This window comes from Falco peregrinus, unplaced genomic scaffold (genome assembly GCF_023634155.1).
Source record: "Falco peregrinus isolate bFalPer1 unplaced genomic scaffold, bFalPer1.pri scaffold_29, whole genome shotgun sequence".
NCBI lineage: Eukaryota > Metazoa > Chordata > Aves > Falconiformes > Falconidae > Falco > Falco peregrinus.
Genome location: NW_026599598.1, coordinates 413,621 through 436,576, shown reverse-complemented (window position 1 = coordinate 436,576; position 22,956 = coordinate 413,621). Strand labels below are relative to the sequence as shown.

At 43.4% G+C, this 22,956-nt stretch overlaps 1 pseudogene; it reads left to right on the top strand.

Moving 5' to 3' along the window:
- Positions 1 to 22,956, top strand: part of LOC129783318 (ankyrin repeat domain-containing protein 26-like) — a 52,875-nt pseudogene that overhangs the window by 11,450 nt on the left and 18,469 nt on the right.

The window sequence follows — 22,956 nt, the reverse complement described above, 5'->3', positions numbered from 1 at the left end:
GTGGAGGGCCATCAAGCTTTGCCAGGAGCAGGACTCCTTGCCTTTGGGGGAGAGACTGGGGGAACCGGGCTTGTTCAGTCTAGAGAAGAGATGACTTTGAAGGGGACCCAGCAGCAGCTTCCAGTACGTGTGAGGAGAAGACAGAGACAGGTGCCTCCCAGTGGTGTGTCACATGAAGCAAAGGTACAAGAGGCATAAATGGAAAGAAGAGAATTTCTAACGGAATGTGGGCAGCTTCACCATGGTGAGAACAGTAAAACAGAGAGGTTGTGCAGTCTCCCTCCTTGAATGGTTCAAGATCAGACTGGATAAAGCTCTATGCAGCCTCATCTGACCTCAGAGCCGAGCCTGCTTTGAGGAGGCGGTTGGCTGAGAGACTTGCCGAGGTCCCTTGTGACCTGATTTATCCTGTGATCCTATGTGCCAGTTGCTGTCTTAACATGGATGAAAGCTTGGAGTGTAGTATAGAGTGCCCTGGGTACGCCTGTTTTGCCTGTTGAATACCCTTTTTGGTGCAGCGTAGAGAACTGCTGGGGATTCTTCTACGTGAGGATAAGCTTTAGGTCTTGGTTATGCTTTTTGATGTTTTTTACCTTTTCAGGATAACGTGTAAGTGGGTAGAGCACCAGCTAGTATAGTATATAAACCAGTAAAATCTCTGTCAACAGGGTGTGCTTGTGTGTGCAGTATGAGTACTTCAGCAGTTCATTTATTTACCGTCTTGCTAAAGCACCAGTATTTTATAACTGTTTATTAACACAGCATATTCATGCTATGCTGGGCTTTTTTAGTTTAGAGGTAGTTCTTAAACTTTTAGGTATAAAAGTTCAAAGGATCTAAAACTCTAGTCTTTTTTGTTTTGTCAATTCAGTGTGGCTTGAAAAAGCAGTTGTTTGGAAATGCATGCATTCATTCATGCTGTCTTACGTTAAGTTGACTCCCCAAAGTTTCATTCTGTTATGACATGTAGAGTTGTCCAGGTTAAATGTTTGTATGTGCTGGTTAATTTTTAGCATGCCAAATCTAATTTCAACATGTCAATTCGTGTTTGAACAGCAATAGACGGCTTGTCGCAAGGAGACTCAATCGGGTAAGACTTTAAACATACCCAGCACATACCTGAGGAATGATTGGAGAGACACGGTACTCATTTTGCTTTACTTTTTAAGAAGCTTGGAGAAAGAGGGGAGCGATGTCAGTTGGCATACTTCTGAGGAAGAACTCAATTTTACTCCCAAGGTACGGTGTATTTACAGTAAATGTCCTATAAAAATAAGTGATCTGAAGGCAAGTTTTCTGGGGGATTGAAAGAAACTACAGTTCTAGCCAATATTGTTTTCTCCTTAGAAGCACTCTCTGACCTGCCAGCCTTTCTTCTGCTGTGAGTTTTTCCTAAAAGACCTGTAGCTGTGGCAGATCATGCAGTAGATTTGTGGTTTGAGGCAAAAGAGCAATAGGCGACGAGATAAATCGCCACAGTTTTATTTGTTCTTGGTCATTTGAGTCAGATTTTAAGTTTATAAGTTACTAATATAACCTGTTCTGTTCTTCCCCAAACACTGTTAATGTTTCCTGTAAATTTCGTGATAGAATCCTAACCGATAAAGGGCACTTTTTAATGAAGATGTACTGAAATCCTTCATCACCTAGTTCTCCTTTCCTCCTCATCAGGTTACTCAAGAGTGCTCAGCCGATGAGTTACTCAAATGGGTCATCTTTTTTTTTTCTATTGAGATGGCATTCTGTGCTTGCATGCAATCTCACACTGCATGTTTTCCCTCCTTTTTTTGAATGCTTAGGTAGTATTCTTTTTGTCAGCTACAAGCTCTCAGGCCTGCTTTTTTTGCTAGTGTTCTGAAGCATTATTAACTTCTGCAGTGATGTCTGGAGCATCTGTTCTGTTGCTCTGGGATTCTGCAGCGATGAGGAACCAGTGTTCTAGTTCAACCTACTCTAATACTGGAGGTGCAAGCATGTTCAGTTTTAACATGATTTCATTTTCTTGCACCGATTTAAATACAAATTATGCATTTTTTGGCATGTTTTTGAAATTTCAGGATATTCTGGTAAGTGTACTTGCAGGGACTAATTAATGCATTAAACCTAGGGTTCTTAACAGTTACTTCCCTTGTGCACACTTGCAGGTAAGCATCCAGAAGCTGCGATCTTAAATATAACTGAGTTTTACTGAAGTACTACAAATATTAAACCCAGATTTTTCAAACTGCTATGCATGTAACCATAGTTTTGGAAACAATTTTCAGAAGGGTGCCTGCATGGTATTTTGGGGGTGAAATACTCACTGAATTGCATATGTGAGGAGTGTTTTTGTAGTTAGAAGTATAGGATGGAGCCAGCACCTGACCACTGTCGAAAGGACAGCCTGATTACATTTAGTGTTCAAGGTTTGATGTGACCAAAGGATTTGTTGTTGTCGTTAGTGTTCTAAAAGAAAATAATCATTTATTTACAGAAGCTGCAGAAGCCAAATTTGACATTGTTAATGAATGTTTCCCAGCAGTTCAGGAAAAACAGTAAGCTATTTGGAAAAGATTGCATAGTATACTAATATATAAAAGTAGATTTGCTAAGTAGTTTTTTAAACAATTCTTTTCCTATAGTAAATGAGAAAAGTAGCACTTTGAAAACACTGCACTTAGGCATTTCAGAAAAAACAAGTCATGTTGTTAAAATGAAGGTATTAATCCCCTCCTAAGCCTTTGTCCCTGGCGAAGTCCTTCCTCCATCCTGCCCATCCTTGACTTGGTTCCTTTTCCAGACATTCCCAGATTACTCCGTTAATCTGGTAACATGCCTGTTGCCATTCCCATAACTCCTTTTGTTGTTTTGACATAAGTGCCATGTCTCCAAAGACGGTGAATAATGAAGTATCTTGCAAGTCAGTACCAAAGCAAACTGTCTTTCAGAATCTAAATAATTTGCAAGATAAACAAGAAAGCTGGAACAAGAAAAGCATGATTCAGGCGAAGTTTCACAGAAATGATGACTCCCTTTTTGCAGAGTCTAAGATGACAAACTGGAAAAAAGAGACACCTCAGCTTCTCTCAGATAGTTGTGGTCTTAAGGAGAAAAAGTCAAGCTTCAGTAATGGCTTTGAAAGTGATAATAGTTTTTTGTCAGCAGGAAAAAGCCCAAGGCTTGAAAGTCAAAGACCAAACTCTGTCTGTCTTGAACAAGTGGATGATGAAGATACAGAAGAAGAGCAATGTGAAGTAGATAATAAAGTCTGTGAAGCACTGAAACAAGAAAGGGAACACTTGTGCTTGAATAGGCATGAAGAAAATGTAAGAGCAGCGTTTCACTCAGGCACCAAAGTTAGTTATATAAGGTTGATTCAATCACAAAGGTATTTTCTAAGGGTGATAAAGGTAAGAACCAAAAGGTAAACTGGATTTCTGTTAATATTTCACGTATATCCATCTTTTGATCATCCTTTTTTTATAATAGAAAATGCCTTTACTCCTAACCAAAGCAGTTTCTTAGGTATAAGAATAATATTGGGCAGTATTTTCAATGTTTTTTTTATTGGTTGCAGTGGTTTTGCAGGAAAACAAATAGGCAGTATAATTTTTCTGAAATAAATTAATTTTTTTCTCAGTTGTATGTACAGTTTTTATCTGTCAAGATTTATTGCCATTTAGTAAAATACCTGGTGTGATGGCTGAAAATGAGGAACCAAAAAGTTTGAGTCAGATTGAGAGCAGGAAGTTAGTGATTTTCCTGGAGCAAAGTAGAGGAAAAGGAGCGTGTTCCAAAACAATGTAACTGAAATGAAAGCTAGAGTTAGGCTGACAGGAAGAATTGCTTCTCAGGAGCTTTGCAGAGCCAGGGCTAATGACTTAGGGCTAATGTCATTGCTGTCTCCTCAGAGATTCCCAGAAAAACTGAAGGCCTTGTAAAACAAAGCTCAACAAAGTTTCCCTGTTGTCTTACACAGGAGAAGCATTTTTAAAGTTGTTGTCGATGGGTGGCTAAGAAGGTGCTTGTTTCTGCTATTTCCAGCTGTTTGGTCAATCTCTTTTAGGAAAAATCACCTGAACAGGAAGAAGAGGAGAAGGAGCAGGAAAAGGAAGACGCTGGTGAAGAGCTACAAACTGCAGTTGTTGAGGGTGTGAAAAACTCTATTTGTAATGATAGCCATCAAGTCCACAGTGCTTCCAAAGACAACACTGGTGAGAGAAGTGAGTTAGTGAATACTGCTCCCAGTTCTTCCTCTATAAATATTAATGCACAGTAAATGAACTGAAATGGTGCTTGACTTCTGAAACAGTAAGTCTTTCCCTTGCCTGTGAACCCTAGTGGGCATTGGCAAGGAGGAAAGTAGCTTTTGTTCCTTATCATTCGTTCCTGAAGAACAAATTGTGGCCTTGGATTCCAAACGATGCTAAATGGAGCAGGTGTCATTCTTGGTTTTGTTGCTGTGTTCTCCCTGAAGCGATCAGAACAAAATGCACAGTTGAAAAAGAGGAGGATTAGAGTGTCTTGGTGTGACAGTAGTATTGCCCTTTCTGGCCCGTGCTGTCAGACTGAAAAGTTGTGATTGCTCTTGGCTGAAGCCTGGGAAAGATTTGAGTCAATCTGAGAGAAAGCTGTTCTGTTCCAGTGCCTCACCTTGTCCAGTTTTAAAACGTAGAAAGTCTCTCCAGTGCCACGCTTGAGTGTGCTTGAAAGCATTGCCCCGTCAGTCAGGGCTGAGCACTCTGGTGCTCACCTCAGGTCTTGGAGCAGGAGGAGAAGGCACACTTTCCACTCTCTGTCTCCAGAGAGTAGAGTGGTGTGGTAGGTGTTACCAGAGCGTGTGTAGCTGCTGATCAAATGCTACAGAGCGGGCCTGGCAGAACCTGCTGTATTCCAGGTGTTGTGCCTATACATGCTCTTCTGTCTGTGCATTTTAGCATAAGCCTGCGTTTGGCACAGTGTAAGTAGTCCTAGCTGAGGCTGGAACCAGCAGTTCCCCTCTGCTAGGACGGGTGCCCTCACTGGTCTCTAGCTCCTTTCCCGTTTTTTGTGCGCATGTCTCCACGAGAGCGAATCCTGAATCAGTTTTACCTAACGGACTAGCTTAAAACAGAGAAATGAAGATAGTTTAATCTGGCCAGGAACCTACTGAGACTGAGCCTTGCGTGTGTCTAGTAGAGAAGAGATTGGGATGTTAGCCCCTGAGACAGAGACAAGTTGTGTGTTTGGGGTGAGTTTTTGGGCTGTGAGCCTCTCCTCTTTTTAAATGGCAATGCTTAGGTGTCTACCTTCTGGGAAGGTGCAGGGTAAAAACTGCTAGTCAAGGAAGATCTTTTCTGGTAGTGCTACAAAAGGAGCATTGTTTCTTGGTGATTTTAGCATGAAGATGTGTCGGGTGGTGTTTCTATGGTACTTCTTGCACAGTGGATGGTGGTAGTCAATGGCAATTTCTGGAGCTGTGGACTGGAGAGCAGGTGACCTAAACTCCGTATGCCACAGGGCTGCAGCGTGCTGGAGCCTTTTCCTGAGTGTGACCCAAACACGTCTTCAGTGCTGCTTGTAGCTGTGTCAGCTGTTGTGCATAGCCATCTCCTGCTGGAGAGGAGGCAAGAGAGGTGGCGATCTAAAGGAAATACCATGATGTTGTGTGCTGGGTGTGAAGAAACCCTTGAATAACACTCACTCCTTAGTTTGTCCTCAGCAACAGAACCGCTGTGCACCTTTTGGGCGCAGGGGTGATGGGGAAAAGCAGAGTGAAATAGAAGGGCTCAGTGTCTCCCCTCTTCCTGCATTTGTAGGTGCCCTGACAGCAGTGGGAGCAGAGGAAGAGGAAGATGCTGAATCTCCCTGGGATTCTGAGGTATTTCCTGTGAAGGAGACCAGGGTTCCCAGTGGTGGGGGTGGGGAGTGAGATCCAGAAGCACTCGGAGCTTGGGCCCGGCCGCGGCTGAGGCTTATTTCCTCTCTTCCTGGTTCTGCTGTATGTTTGTAACTGGGGGCCCTTGAAATACTTGTGCTGTGTGCTAGCTGCTCAGCGAGGCTTGGGATGCTGGTAGGTCGAGCTAATGATTTGGGTCTCATGGCAACTGGCCCTTGCAGTTGGGTTTCTAGTACAGTATTGCGGCAGTGAAGTTTCTTGCTGCTTAAAATACTCTTGAGCTCCTCACGGGGGCTGGCGGGATTGTTGCTTTTTCACCACACAACTCTGTTCCGCTGACGTGTTCAGTGGTTGCCCTTAGGGTCTGCAGCCTAGATGATTAGCTGCTTCGGAAAAGAGCCTTTCTACCGTTTTGGCCCTTTTTGAAAGTAATGCTCAACAGAGATACCACACGTGCTGGCTGTGTTGGCCCTTTTAGTTCTTCCTGTCTGTGGTAATGGGTTAGAAGAAAACGAGCAGAGTCTGTAGCTTACCCCCTCTGACTTTTCTTGTGAGGAAGAAGGAACTCTTCCCCATCTCCTTCTTACAAATACAAGGCTAAAATATTATTGGGGGGGTTTAGGTAGCTTTGGTTTCTGTAAGCTTTGTCTTGCTCGTCTTTGTTCAGCCCGTGCAACTGGGAGTAGCAACGTGTTCGCTCCCCACTGCAGGATGTGTGCCTGGGGAACATCAGCACAAATTTGAGTGTCGGGTGCCAGTTCAGTCCGAAAGTTGGGTCCCCCCCAGACCTGCAGTTACAACCCACAGCTCGAGTTACCGTGTTAATTCTCTCTTGCGGCTGTGCAGTTTGCCAACGTGACAGAATAGTTTAGATGAGTTGTGAGGTTTTTGCCTAAGATCTGAAAACACACAAGTCTGCTGTGATTTTCCAATAGACTGTGTCTTGACGTGCCCTTTCCAAGGGGCTTATCAAAGGCTTTTGTGATTCCATGCTGTGCAAGTTGGCTTAGCAGGAACATTTTGCGTAGAAATGAGTTGAGAATTTGTACCGATGCTCACGCCCGTGTTTTATGTTACACAGACGGATTCTGAAAGCCCGGAGGAAGGATCACCTGGTGTGTTGCTTCCAGCTGCAGACAGACACGGAGCACGCTCGCGGATTGTTTCAGGGGAGCGCCAGACTGGTAACTTCCTGGTGGACTAAATGTTTGTCTGTAAACACGTATAGGCTGAAGTGAGCTGTTATCGATGTCTGCCTTAGGAATGCGCTTACGGTGTGGGTGCGCGCTATAGCAATGAAGTGCTTAGTATTTGTTAATTAACACCAGCTCCCACGGCGCTTGCTGGCAAGTTTGTAAAGGAAGTTACCTTGTTTGCATGATGTGTGTTCTTTGGATGTGTCTGTATTTTTTTGGATTCAGGTTCTTGTGGCATAGTGATGAAAGTGTATGTGGTTTAGGGCTGACCTGTCTGAACACCTAAACATCCTTGGATGATGATGTAGCAGGAGAAAGCTATGATCTGGCCAAGCATTTTTTCCCCCCGCCTTAATTTTTTTTTATACCTTTCTGTTATGCTTTGCCTAGGAGCTAAAATGTGAGTTCAGGGTTTCTGCCTGTACTTTGTGATGCTGTCTCTTGAGCATCTGGAGTGTAGAATGGCAGGGAAGTTTTGCTGTTGGGGTAGAACTCTCATCTGAAGGATTTCTTTTTTACTAGATGGTCAGTCCTGCTTGTAGTGTAAGTACAATAGAATAGCTGAAGAAGCTAATCCAGTAAGCTGGAAGCAAAACTTTAAAAGCTCCTGGGAGTTTGTAAATCTACTTGTCGAGTAGTTGTCATGAAAGTCTGCTTTGTATGAATCTACTAAGATGAGTTTAAAATCAGTGTAAAAAGGGGATAAAAGGTGATTATGATAATCTTGCTAAGGTATTTCCATACTGCTAGACCACCAAGTTTCCTGAAATCAAATGCTGTTTGTTTTTTAATTATTTTTTTAAATACAAAGTTTTGCTATGGAGCCATTCTTAATAACGTTCCATACACTTCTTTCATGAGAGGACTCAAACTGTAAGATGGCTAAAGCAGAGGACCTGAAAAATATAGGTGGGCCAGTAGATTGTGTGGGTTTGTAAGTGATTTAATGTTGGAAAAGAATCTTAAAAAAAATGAAACTATTTGGAACTGTGCTATAAATGCAGATTACAACCAATTGTCATTTGGGTTTTTTCTTTTCTTGCAAGCTGAACCAGAACAACCTGATAAGAACTAGTTTGATTCTTCCTCATTGAATGATGTGTATGAGATTTCTATGTCTGCACCCATGTTTTCTCTGTCCTATCGATGGAAAGGAAAATATCCCTCAACATCAGGGTCATAGAGCTGTTATTTTATATAATTCGTAGTGTTCTTTTATGATAATTCATTACAGCAGACCAGCGTTGGCTTTTGAAATAATCTTTGTAGAAAGCAGGATTCAGCTCCTCCAAATAAGTATTTTGATCTTGTTTTGTTAACAAGCAAATCCTTATTGCTTCCTATGGATTGTCCTAGTTCTGTGAGTATTATTTCTTAAATCCAAGGTGCATGATGGGAAGCATGCACTGTCCCTTTCTTGTATACCGATACCAATGCTGGAGGATAAGGTAAATTGAGTGTTAAGTATCGCAGTCTCGATGAAATAATGCTTGCAACTAATACTTAGTTGTAGAAACTACTGATGTTGAATGGAGTAAAAAGTTTATACATTAAATAAAAATTGAATAAAATAACACTTTCTGAAACATTTTTCACTTCCAGGCTTTTTGGAGAAACCCAACAATTCCCAGGTAAGTATTTGTTCATGTCAGACTGACTGCTTGTTCTGCTCATTAAATATTATGGAGTTACTTTAAGTGTGATTGATTTTTTTTTTTTTTTTTTATTTTTTTTTTTTGTCATTGGATTGTCTTTCATAGCTGAAGGCCCCTGAATCTGTTTTGGAAAGGAGTGAAACCTCTCCTAACAAAAAGCAACAGAAATCAGGTAATGTTCACTTCATGTGGCTCTGGGTTTAGCTTCATAATCTTTCTAGACAGGAGTATTTATTAAGGCATCTGATTTGTTTTGCAGATCTTTTGGAGGAATTCGGCTTAGGAGATGCAGAAGATGTTGAAGGTATTCATAACAATCTCTTTGTAGTGTTCTTTTATGGACAGACCCATTGTACTTGCAATTTTCTTTCTAATATTAAATTAATGGCTCTAGCAAGGCATCCCGGGAGCAGGTGGTCTACTGAAATATACCTCGGTGTATGTGTTTGCTCCCTCCTCTCGTCTGCTTTTCCGCACTGTCCATACCCTTCCATGATGTACGCTTCCTACACCGTACTTGCTGTCATTTCCCCTTTTCAGGCAGTCCTGAAGTTTGCTTCTCTTTCAGTTTCTCAACCCCCCCCTTCCTGCCTTTCCTGGGTCTCTGAGCATGTGCTGTGGCTGATTCCAGGCTAGGGATCTGTAGGCTAGGCTGTCCAGGAGCTGCAGGTGAGCCACAAAGGGTAATTCTTGGGCTCGTGCCGTAGCTGTAGTTTTCAGGAATTATTACTTGCCTGGCTTTTCTCTACCTGCCTGGCAGTTGTTTTGAATCATGTACAAACACGTTCCTCCGAGGCTTCCCTCTCTTGTTTCATGGAAAATGACCAGCAGGCTCAGAGGCAGGGGAAGGAAGTGAGGAAGAGAGACAAGACGGGAGGAAATGAGTGTCAGCGTGTTTCAGGAATTCTCTTTTCTTCGGAAACAAGGCCAAAGTTGAAGCGGCTAGCTGGTCGGCTATGTATTGGAGAGAGGATATGTAACCTGAATGGGTTTTTAATGTCTTTGTTCTCATGTTTATCAATTTGCATATTTGATGATTTGTGTTGTATTTTGTATTAATCACACTTGTTAATCAGATGAGAAACAATTTGCCACTCAGGTTTTAGAGTTTCTACAATTGGCTATTGACAATATAAACCAGAGAGAGGTGAACAGATATGTAGACAAGTAAGTGGACTTGTAACTTCTAAGTATAGAATACAAATAGTTCCAAGTTCTTTGGCATCTTCGCTTTAGGGGAAGAAAGAAAAAAAGGATTGTTGATCTTTTGACAATAATAGAGGTGCAGCTTCTCTCTAGAAGTATGTCCCTCCTTCTCCTCTCGCTCTTCTCCCTTTCATGTGTTTGCAATGGGTAAGCAACAGGTCCCCTTTTGCCCTTTATTTTGCACTGACGGTGTTCTGGTAAGACACACAGATACTGTTAGAGGTTGTTCAGTTAAAACGTGAGTTTTGGTTATGTCTGTATTCCACAGTAATGTGGAGTGTAGCCCCATAATGGACCAGTACGTTACAATTTTACAAACACAGAAAGGAAAGGTTGCCTTTTCATGGCTCGTTTCATGTCAGCTGTTTTTCCTGTGTGGCTTTATTCATTTGCGTCATGCTGGTTTTTACCCATATGTTATCTTGAAGGTCAGGTGCTAAGAAGTAGATGTAAAAATTTCTTTCTTTCAAACATTTTATGTTGGGATTTGGGTTTAAGCAATTTAGATTGCTTCAGCAAAGCATCCTGATTCCTGCAGCACAAATAGTTCTGACTCTAAAGGGCTTGAATGCCATCCGTGACAACTTTATTTGATAAATCTGGAGAACAGGTACAGTATCTTGCATAATTAAATATCCAATGAGAGATGGAATTTCCCATTCTATTTACTTTGTTACTGACTCATAGGAATACATTCTTAAAATTATTTTTGAGTCAAAACAAAATAGCGGTGTTCTCATGTTTTCTGTATAGCAAAGTAGGTGCTGTCCACTGTAATCTGCAAAAAGTCGTTATGTACATTATGTACAATTTATGAAGAGGGAAGTCTCAGAACAGAGTGGAGAGGTAAAGACTAAGTGGAAAGAACGGCGATGACTAGAAGTCATCTTTCAGTGCTAGCTAGAGAGCAGACAGAGTAAAAGGTGGGGGAATGACAGGCAAAAATACTGGAATCTGGTTTACCCTGTGAATTTTTTATATACATTTTTTTGAATGACGGGCTCTTCAGAAGCCTTGGAGTAGGGTTCTACCAGTGTTTTAACTCAGAATTTCTCCCTGTGCTAAAAGCGAAGAACTCTTGACGATGAGGAGTCATCCTCTTTCACAGTGTTGACAGAAGCCAATAACACAGAAAATAGACTCGTGAATTACTGCTCCAAGAAAAGAAGAAATTTTACTTGCAACAGCTAATGGGAGGAGTCCTTAGCTTTTTAGTTGATGTTTTTTGAGTTATTTTTCCAGTGGTTGGAAAAATAATTACTGACTAGAGTTACTGACGCGATGAGAACGGGGATTTTGCAGGTAGGAGAACACTGTAGCCTTTCACCTTTCCTGCTTCTTCCTTGTTCTGTACCCATCATACAGAAATGTCAAGATTGATTAAACCCTATGGAAAAGGATTCTTAGGGGCTCCAATGTTATCAAAATCTTACCTCAAAAGGGAGACATCAGACTCAAATAGCTGCTGCTGAAATCTTTCCTGTTGACCGTGATGGGCAAGGCTGAACAGGAGTTAGGGTTGCTTTTCATTCTAGCAGCATGGTGCCTAATTTGAAAGTGACTGCACTCTGAAACAGAATCCAAAAGACGAAGACGCCTACGTACTCTGAACAGAGAATGTGACTTGCAGCCTTAGAAGGGCAGTACAAAACTCTGGGTGCTCGCAGGTCTGCTTTTATCCAGTTTTCAGGCAGATACAGTTGAGCAGAAAAGCTTATTCGGTCTGTGTTGTGCAGACCGGAGAGGTGTCACAGCTCTCCTGCATCCACAAAATATTGAAGTCTATCTTCTAAGCAAAGTTGTGGTGCCCGTGTTACATGATGGGGGTGATGGCGCATATCAAATTGTATGGTAGGAAGCTGCCTGCTTTTTGCTGTTTGTGACCTGAGTGAACATTGGTGAAGTGACAGAAGAAATCTGGTAAGCGTACCTTCATGGAAGCAGAGTAGGAGCAGCCCCGTCTGTCTGACCGACTGACCACCCGCTGCTGTACTTGGGTGGAGAGGCTTCTAGGAGTAGCACGTAGACAATGAAAGTTTGTAAAAGGAGTCACCTACAGGAGAAAATGCCAAGAGTGAGGTTGGCCTTGTGACTCATAAATAGCGGGCCCTTTTGTATTTTTGTGAGTTTATCTATGTTCTTCCTGTCTTGCTCGCTTTTCTTGTGGGAAGAATGTTGTGTCCCTCTCCAGCAGCGAAGCTTTGTGTATTGAAAGGCTATTAGGTAGAAGCCATAGGATGATGGAGCAGGAAAGGAGATGCAGAGTGATTAAGGTGAAAAGAATCCATCTCTGGTTTTAGATGCCACACTTGACCTGCTGGGACTTGTTTCTTTCTGAATACTTGTTCCTTCAAAATGTTCCGTGTGCCTTCCACACAAACAATACAATGAGTTGCTGCTTCTAAATTGTGTCTGGAACTATCTGGAGTCCAGTTCTCAGATATAACAGAGATTCAAGGTAGGCACCCCAGAATGGGGAGCCCAGACTGAGTGAGTGACTGCTTCCGAGGAGTTTGTGACCTGTCCAGTATTACGTAGAAATTCTGAGAGAGGAAAGGATGGAATCCAGTTTTCAACGGTAAAAACATCCGGATCGTGGGTGATTTCTCCACATTTCACAAGCCTGTCTTTCATTCAGCGGCCCGTCCATGTCTTCTGGGACAGATGGGGCAGCAGTTTGACTGAAATACTCTGCCTAGATCCATGTCTAGAGACAGATTTGTGTTGTGCAAGGAATAAAGCTGGGGTCTTCAAGATTTCAAGCCTGTGGCTTTGTTGTTCGTGATTTTCTGTGCGCAACACATAGGGAAACTGAAATTGCGGGAGGAATACTGTGTGGCGCACAGTGTGTCAGAGATACAGAGGTGTATATCTGCGTATGAGAGAGAGTTGTTGTGCATGTTTAAGAAACAGGAATGGCCTCTTTGTGACAATGTGTAGTGATTTTCAGCACATTTCCCTTATACATTAAAAGGTAGAATGCCTTGGAAGAAAGGAATTCACCCAGATGCATCTTAAATCTGTGTTACGATAATTTTCTCTCGGAGTGCACAAATTTGAGGGGATTTATTTTATGTTAAGATTTTTGTCACAAGTAGGATGATTCAAGATGCACTCTAGGTGTAAATAAGTAGTATTAAGTCGTGCTGGTTATAAAAATGTGTGGTTTTTCACTGCAGGTGAGAACTCAGGATCTACCTTTCATATGTCATCATCAGCTGAAAAAGACAACGTGAAGGATGCCATTGAATATTATGGGGTGCAGGTATGTAAGCCCAAATATTTTGGATTACAGTCTGATTCAGTAAGTTGTATTATACACTAAGGTAAAGAAAACTTACCAGTCTGTGAATAATGCTGAAGGGAGAGTCCTGTAGGTGAAGGCTGCGTTACAGTCTGAAGGAAAGTTGGATACAGTCGTCTTATGGTGGGGTAAAATCCTTGTCACTATGTCGGATGCTTGCTGTTATGCTGATTTGTTTTCAGTTGGTTTGCTTAAATTTTGAGGGGTGTTTTTCCTCTTGTGCACTGCTGAGAAACAAATGTGCGGCCACATGTGGGGGGTTTTTTTGCCTGTGCAAAATGCACATTCAAGTGAAGAGGGAGATTTGTCTGTAACATGCTGATCTGTTTGATGAAACATGCCGGTCTTCCTCTTTGTAAGACAAAGATCAAAGAGAGCACCTTGAAATGTGGTGACCTTTCTGAGGCTTCCCCAGCCTCTGCAAAATACGCTCTTGTTTGGCCACGTGAAGTGTTTGAAAAGGGTTTTCTCAGAGGGTATCCTAGAGGGGAATAAGGCAGGCGTCCTGCTTGTGTTGGGCGTGCGGGGCAGGGCTGCACAGAGGGGTCTGGCGTCCTCTGGAACACCCAAGGGACAGCGTAGCAAATGATTTCCACCCCACAGCCGGGCATCACGAGAGAGGGACGTGCCTAATTCTAGGAGGCAAAGCGCAGGACTTAAGCCTGTTGCAAGGTGGTAGTAGTTGGCCAGTGAGCTTGGGAAGGGGGAGGGTGAGACAGGTGGTGTCTGGCTGAGGTGCTCCTTCCCTCTTGTGAGCGGAGGGGTCTTTGCCGCGGGAGAACAGGGCCTGGCTGACAAGAGAGGAGCGCGAGGAGCGTGAGGGTCTCAGCCCGCTGGGACACCAAGGCTGCAGGCCCTGTTCAGAAGGCACCGTGAGGGGAAGGAGCGTGTGGGCAGGACTGTGACACGGGGCAGAAGCAGAAACAGAGCGTGGGGACAGGGACTTGAGGGGGCTGGGTAGGGTTAAGGCGTGGTGCGGTTTTCCTGCGAGCTTGGGTTCCTGATTCCTGGGATGAGGGCAGGAGCAGGCAGGTTTCCCTAATAAATCCTTTCCTTTGCACCTTGGAGTGGAATTTATTATTTCTGAAGCTTGGGTGAAGAAATAATCCTCCCTTAGCCAGTTCTCTGTGTGGTGAACGGTCAGAAGCTTGTCATGTTCATTCCCGTTGGGTTAGCTTAGGTGGCCGGGGACTGTGCAATGCCAGACGGTAGAGCGCGATGGAGGGAGGAGGGTGGGTGAGAAAAATGTTGGCAGTTTTAATGAAAAACGGTATTACAGCGATAAACCGTGAAAAATAAACATGCTCTGTGACAAGCGCCGGCAGTTACAGAAAGCCAGCAGGCTAAAAGGTAAAAGCAACCCTAATGCCTAGGCAAACCTAACCCAAGAAACTGTTGTCTCTGAGTCCTTCTCTTGTTAAGAAGATGGTGTGCAGTGAACCTTTCATTTAGCGTCCCTTGATTGTTCTTATAAAAATGGCTTTCAAAATGCCTTATTTCCATTATATGATGAGTTTGCAACAGAAGTTGCATAGATCAACTGTAATATTTTTTTTCTTGATAATCTTTCTGTCTGTACCTGTTTACTTAAGGATAAATATATTTTAGAAACTATCAACTTGATAGAAAAAACAGCACATGAAAATCACACTGATAAGGCAGAAATTTCACATCAGAAATTTCACAGCAGAAAATGAGGAATTGCCCAGTGCTGACAAGCAGTTCTAAGTCCAAAACCTTGGAAAGAAAGAGATGCAAGAATGTGGGTTGAAAATGAGAAGGGGGAATTGAAAACAAGTTTTAAAAACGTTACAGCAGAACTAAAGCAGCTGCTTGGTGAAATTAATGAAACTGGGAAAACTCCTTCCCTTGTGGAAGAAATGTCAGAAGATGGCTTCAGTGCCGAGTTGAAGAGTTCTCATGTTGTTTCATCTCATGCAACAGAATCAAGTAACAGCTTAGAAAGTAAAGGTGAATTTGGAGACATTAAACTTACGCTAGGTGGAAAAGTACCCAAAATGGAAACTGTAATCCGAGTCTTGGTGTCCTTTCTGATCAAGATAACTGAAATGCAAACATGGAAGATACCTGGAGTACAGATGAAGAAGATTGCACGTATAATATGGATGATACGAAGGTGCCTCTAGCAGATGGAAGCAGTAGAAACGTAGTGGGAGGTCCTGAATACTCCCCGAGGTACAGCTTAAAACCCAGTCTTTTGGATGACATTTCTAATATTATTCCTACAATAAGACAGTTTCTCCACGTGGTGAAAATGGACTTTTTGTAACAGAGAGGGAACTTGGAAAAGACTCTGGATTTAGTGATGTTTTTCCCAGGGACTGCTTTATCAACAAAACAGGAGAAGCAGAAATGGGAAGTCTTTTTGCAAATGCTCAGCAATCATACGTCATGCTGAAAAGGAATCTTGATGAAGAACTAAAACAAGATACGGGAAGATTAAAGGGTGAGGTAGGAATGCTGCAAATAGTATTCCTGGCTTTGGAGAAAGAGAAGGTACAGCTGCCAGAAGAGGTAGTTCACCTGCTGCTCTTTATTCTTTAATCTCGCTCTGGATCAAGGGTCCTGTTCACTTTAGCTATTCATCATTGAAGGAGGATGCTTCCTACAAATTGGGTTTTGTTCTAATGGAAATAGGTGACTGGTGAACAAAGGGAGCAGTGGAGAGTTGTCTTTTTCCCCATTTTTGGAAAACGGAATGCATTATTGCTCCAGTGTAACAGTAGGTGGCACTTGGTTCCAGTGCAAGTAGTTATCACTACATTGCCTTAAAAAGAAATCCATACAATTCCGTCTGTTCTGATTCTGAGTCAAAGAATGAAAATAGCTTCTGAACAGGGTCTTGACTAATAATTCATGTGCTGTGATATCTGCATGGTGTGTCTTCATTGCCTTTCACTAAAATTCCTCTTCCCTGTGAAACCATTTGTGTTTGTGGGTTTGGGATCTTTTTTTTTCTTTCCTCCCCTTGTTCAGGGAGCAGTAGCCCAGTACAGTTCCACTTGATATTCTTTTCTGGCGGTGTTCCAACTGACATTGTGCAGTCCTCCTAACTCTTTGTCCATCAGTAATGCTTTCCCTTTTTTGTTGTTCTCATGTTTTAAGAGACGCCATTGTTTTCTTTCTAAGGGCTGTATTCTTGTTATCTTTAATCATGAGTGAATTCAAAGTACTTTCAATGACATAATATGCTTTGTAGTGTAATTTTGTGAAAATGCTTCTCTAATTTTATATTATTTCAGGGGTAAACCCTGAATTAATCAGTCTTGGATGTGGTGTTTCTGTCTTTTAGAAATACTAAGAAATACATGAAGCTTAACTTTCTTTTTATAGGTTGAGAAGGAAAAAAGCAAACGAAGAATTTCAAAAGTGCAGGCGGTGGCAAAACAGGAATGTCTTGGTAAATTAAATATACCATCAGACAACATCACTAATCGGCAAATGAAACAAAAGATTACTGTAAGGAAGAATGACTGTTTGAAAATGGAGAATGAAAACACTCTAGAAGAAAAAGACAAAAAGAGTTTTTCATCTGAGGAGAGCTCAAAATTGATTAAAATGCCAATGAAATGGTAAGCTAAGGAAATAATCTCTAATTCTTATTTGTAGTACTACGTAAGTGTCTTAGGTTTTCTAATATTGTAGTAGTTGAAGTAGTTTCCTCAGTGGTGAAAGCCATAGTGAGTAGTCCACTGCTTCTCAAAAAGTGAAGAAAATGTCTTTTTAGAAAACACGACGCTCACGATATTCAAATTTATTGCCTGCTCTACAAAAAAGAAAAGGGGAAAAAAAATAAACCCCCCACCCAAATTGCTGTGTTTTCCTTGTCAATACTGAGGCAAAATGCATCTTCAAAACCAGAACTGAAGACTGGAAAAAGCAGTTATTTTTGTAGGAAATGGCCACCTAGAAAAGAAAAGTAGGAACTTGGGGTTTGCTGCTACTCCCTTTTCTAGGTGATTTTAGCGATCTCCGTGCGGTTGGTGTTTTCCTTTTCATTAAGTTAATATGCCCTTTGTCGGGAGAGGGGAAAAGATGATATTACCAAACCAATCTCAAAAGCCTAAAGAAGGCACACGTATTTTTATGTAAACCTAAAGCAGGAGTTTCTTCCTGTCTGTCCTTCAAAGGAATCTCTGCTCTAGATGCTTTCTGTAACGTGGATATTACGGGTATTCCAGCTTAACCTGGATCTAGCTCAGATTCCACGTGTCCCCCCCACTCCTAGGGGCAGGTGTTTTAAGTACTTGGGTATCTTCCACGATCTTTGCAGTCAAGTCTGTGTTTTTATAGTAGATATTTTTTGTCTCAGTCGTTTCTGGACATCATCTTATGTCTGTTTCACAGAGATATTTTTTGTAAGCCTACTCACTTGGTGATTTTTTTTTCCCCCCCCTTTCTGTTTAATGCAGTAAAATGGCCCTGAATGCCAAAGTTGCAAAGAAAAGTAGAAGGCAGCCTTCAAAGCAGAAGGCTCATCAGCCGATGAGCTCTTCCAGTGGCAATCATGGTCAAGTACGGGATGAGAGCACTTCCAGTGAAACATCTGAGGATGAAGGAAGGTATGCATATAAGGAATGCTGAAAACAAAAACTTACTTAATGATGTAAGTTGACCTAAGAGCTAGAGGCAAGTTTGGGTTTTTGTTGTGTGTTGAGGTTTTTTGTAAACCTGATGCATATGAAGATTCTTGTTCTTTCTTGTGACCACACTACCTGGTGCACTTTGTGTTGACAAACACTTTGCTTTTGTTTAGAGTGCTTTGAGCATGCTGGCCAAGTTAATGATAAGGTCACTGTGCACAAATTCTGATTAATTACATGAGTGTGTGCACAGGCATAGAAGTATTTTATGTGTTTAAAAAGGGTGAGGCGAGACTTACAGAAAAGCAACATCACTCTTTCACTGCAGGTGTCTCGGGATTTTTTGCCCTGCTCCCCGCTCCACCTTTTCTCTTGCAGCTGTGTACCCTCCTGACTTCTTGCCCACCCTGAACTTACTTGTGTGGGTTGTGGCAAAGTGAGAAAGAGAAGTTGTTGACACTGTTCAGCACTAGCTAAAAATCTGGTGTGTTATCAACGCCGTTTTGGTCAGAAATCTAACACACAGCGCTGTGTGGGCTGCTGTGAAGAAAATAAGCTGCATCCCAGCCAGACCCAGGACACCAGAGAATCCAAAATTACAGTTCTTTGACCTGTAGGAGAAGGATTCTCGGTACTGAAGAGAGCTAAACCCCTGGTGTTAAACAGGGAATGCACGTAACCGTATAGCTCCATGTCTGTAGCTGTAAGATTTCTGTCACTTTGTGTGAAGCTGAGAGAACAGTTATTTCAACTATTTGCTTAATATCTTGCGGAAAAAATAGCCTTCCAATAGACATAATAGTACACAATAATTGTTTCAGTCTTGATCTATATCTAGCGAAGTTACTATACTAGATTTTCATTTAATTCACTTCTGAAATGAAGTTTTCAAACAAACTTCAGGTATTATTCATACTGCAATGTAAGCATTCCAGTACTGAAATATATTTCTGTTTTCTAGACCTGCAGCAACAACTGGGAGTGAAAAGAGCAAGGTACTGTAAACTAAGTTCTTGATAAACAGTTTCTGTCAACTTTTAATCACGTAGATGGGAGCAGTGTTTATGTAGTGATCAACCAGATGTACGGATTGCTGCTGGTATGCAGCTTTATTGTATTTGAGACAAATCTGTGGGCTGTGAAGGAGAGAATGAATCATTCCTGCATTTGTAATGGTCTGTAATCCTAGACAGTGGAATTACAGAAAGTACTGTATTTTTTGTAGGTCAGCATACCAACGGAAGTAACTGATGACCCTGGTTTAACTCACTCATCTGACCCAACTTCAGAGGATGTGGAATTACGAACTTCAACCTACAAGGAGGCTATGCTGCTGTTAGAACAGCTTCGTGTGGATCATACGGGTATGTTTTCAAGTCACCGTCTTCAGCTGTTACAAGTTCCCCTTAAAACATGGTTTCTTTGTATGCATTCCTAAGTATTTTAGTTTCGTATTTTGATATAATATCTCTTTATGATTAGAGATCCCCCTCAAAAGCTGTGAGACTGTCACCTGACCTGAGACGTTGCCTGCATTACCAGCCGATGTGCCCTTATGTTATCATTGGTTCTCTGTCTAGTCAGAGCTGGAGAAGCAGCTTCTTGCAAAGTACAGTTCAGCTCCTTCTAATGGGGTCATCAAAAGTCAGCAAGAGCTTTTTCTTCTTTATATCCCCTTGATGTGGTTTAAGCCCAGCCACACCAAAACACCTAAGCACCACACAGCCACTCACTTGTTCCACCCCAGTGGGGTGGGGGAGAGCATCGGAAAGGGAAAAGTGAGAAAACTCATGGGTCGGCATGAGGACAGTTTAATAGCAAAAGCAAAAGCCACGCACGCAAGCAAAGCAAAGCAAGGAATTCATCCAGCACGTCCCATGGGCAGGCGGGTGTTCAGCCATCTCCAGGACAGCAGGGCTCCGTCACGCATAACAAATACTTGGGAAGACAAAGTGCCGTCACTCTGGATGTCCCTCCCTTCCTTCGTCCTCCCCCAGCTTTATATGCTGAGCATGATGCCGCGTGGCATGGCACATCCCTTGGGTCAGCTGTCCCAGCTGTGTCCCGGCCCGGCTCCTTGCGTACCCCCAGCCTGCTGGCTGGTGGGGTGGGGTGAGGAGCAGAAAAGGCCTTGGCTCTGTGTGGGCGCTGCTGGGCCATAAGGAACACATCCCCGTGCTACCAACCCTGTTTGCGGCCCAACTGCAAAACATGGCCCCGTACCAGCGACTGCGAAGAAAATTAACACTATCCCAGCCACAACCAGCACACCCCTCAACAGCTAATGACAAAGAGTACAGCAAAATAATGGCTTTGCTTAAAAATAATAAATAAATACATGTATAACAGGAATCAAGATGCTTGCATATATGCACAAGGCATTATATAAACATAAGCATCACTTACTAGGGCTCTTAAACTATGCTAAAATTTCAGTAGGCAAGTGTTAACCTTGGCTGAAGGCCAAACTCCCCCCCCAGTGCTGCCACTGCCCCTCCTTGACAAAATGGGGCGAAAAAGCTTGTGGGTCAGTGTGAAGGCAGGGCTGTCACTTCCCAGTGACTGTCACTGGCAAAACAGACTCCACCGATTAAAATACATTTGGATAGTGAGAAACAAAGACCCCAAACCTGAGAAGGACACGTCGGCACCCCCCCTGCTCAAGCTCTGCTGCGCTCCTTCCCTGCCACCTCCCCAGGCAGCGCGGGGAGGCTGCGGTCTGCAGTCGGGACGTAGCAGTTTCTCTCTGCTGCTCCGTCCTCGTCCCTTTTCCCTGCTCCAGTGTGAGTCCTCCCCCAGGCTGCAGTCCTTTGGGGAAAATCTCCTCCAGCCTGGGCCCTCCATGGGTCGCAGGTCCTTCGGGAAGGATCCGCCTGCTCTGGCACGGGGTCCTCCGCAGCACTGCGCTGTGGGTATCTGCTCCAGCATGGTTCTCTCCGGGGCTGCAGGGGAATCTCTGCTCTGGCACCTGGAGCAGCACCTCTCCCTCCTCCTTCGCTGACCTGGGTGTTCGTTTGCGGGGCTGGTTTTCACATGCTTTTCCCCTTCTCTGCCCGTTTCGCCCTTTCCTGCATTTGTTTTTCCTGAGGTGCTGCCAGCACGGCTGAGAGGCTCAGCTGTGCCCTGCGGTGGGTCCATCGAAACCGTCCGTGTCCAGCACGGGGCGACCCCTGGCTGCTTCTCAGAGGGACCTTCCCACTACCGAGACCTGCCACCTGCACCTAATGCAGCAAAGCGTTGAACAGCTTATACATTGGGCAGTATTTGTGCAGCTTTGTGTCTTTTCTATCTCAAAGCAGGTTCTGCTATTTTGTTGAAACTGCAAAACATACTTCTTGAATATGAACAGAGAATAGAACGTGGGACAAATCGGTATACAGCTCTCTCACGCGAAGTAAGGGAATTGGAAGATGAAAAGAGGGAGTCACGGTTCAGAGCGGAGAAGACTCAAGATTTGAAATCCATATTGGCTCACCAAGAAGCAGAATGGAAAAGTGACATCCAAAGCCTTAAGTATGTAAACTTGTGGTCTGATAATGTATTATCTTGTCAGTGGTTTTATTCCAAAAGGCTCTGATGGTGCGGGCAACAGGGTGAGAAGTTTCCAGTCTTTTGGGTTTGGGTTTTTTGAATCCCGTGGGCCAGTTATGCTATGAAGTACATAATGTGAGAGGGGAAAAATGGCCGGATATCAGCTCCATGTACAATGTTCTGGATGATGTTTTAACTTTGTTTTCTAGCAAGAGAAGAGGACAAGAGAGTGTGTATGGGGAAATCGGATTTATAAGAGAGATCTGAGAGATGGTTGGGTGTGGGTTTTTTTTTCATTTTGTCCTCGCGGCTTCAGTTGGCCTATAATACTAGGATTTCTGGTAACTCCACCCAGTGCAAGTCAAACCAGAGCTTAGAGCATTTGTTTGCTTACCTGTTTGTTTGTTGGAAAGGTCAAGTTTGGGATCGCCCCTTTCCCCACACTCCTGAGCTAGACCCGGAGGTGTGAGGTTTCTCATCGCTGTTGACATCACGTCAGACAGGGGTGGCCAGCAGGCACCGTAGGCAGCTGAGCAAGGACAACTGCAGAGCCCTGGCCTGGGAGGGGAGATCTCCTCGTGGTGATCCCCGGTGGGATGGCGTGGCTGGGGAGCTGGCCCAGCAGGGCCAGGCGGCCCAGGCAGAGAGCGAGCTCAGCAGGAGCCACCGTGAGCTGGCAGCTGGGGCGGCCCGCAGCGGCCTGGGCTGTCTGGGGGGCAGCAGTGCCAGGGCACTGGGGGCAGGGAGTGCCCACCCCTCCTCAGGGCTTGCTGAGCTGTGTCTCGAGCCCGGGGTCCGGTTTTTGGCCGCCCAGCCCAGGAGATCTTGCCCAGCCCGTGTGAGGTTGGCAGGGAGATGCCGGGCTGGCGCGGGGGCAGGAGCACCAGCCCTGTGAGGGGAGGCTGCGGGAGCTGGGCCTGGGGGAGTTGGGCCTCCCAGCGCGGGGGAGGGGAGTACGAGGAAGACGAGGCCTGTCCCAGCTTGGCCTGGGTTTGACTTCAGCAGGTGTTCAAAATCCTCAAGCATCTGTCAAGTATAAAGAAGTAGTATTTTCATTCTAAGTGAATTCTCCAAGCAGCGTTAAATTTATACTTTCAAAAGTTACACTTTTTGTGAAATTACGCTAGAAATTATATGTAAAGCTTTTTCCTTGCAATATACGCCATTCAAATACAAATGTTTCTGTCAGTCTTTCAAGTAATTTTAGTGGTGGTTGATTCTTGTTTTGCAGAATTTCTAAAGCAGGCTTTCAATTGGCAGTTCTTTCCTTACGTTGGTACTTGGTTTTTATTTTTTTCTTCATCATTGCAAGTATATCGGAAAAAATAGTCAAAATAAGGATCAAACACAAAGCTGCTTTCTTGTTTGGGTACCGTGGGCACACCATGGACCGTTTTTTACCATGTCAGTGCTCATTGCTGATTGTTTCAGTTGGTAAAGAAGCTGACCTTCCATAAGGCTTTCCTTATAAATCAGCTTCAAAATGAAATTGCTGTAGTTTCTCCCAGAGGTAGATCCACTGAGGTTTAAAACTGGTTTTAATCGTATCCAGCTTAAACCCCATGCATTTCTGAATCTGGTTTTGAACACTGACATCCTTCTG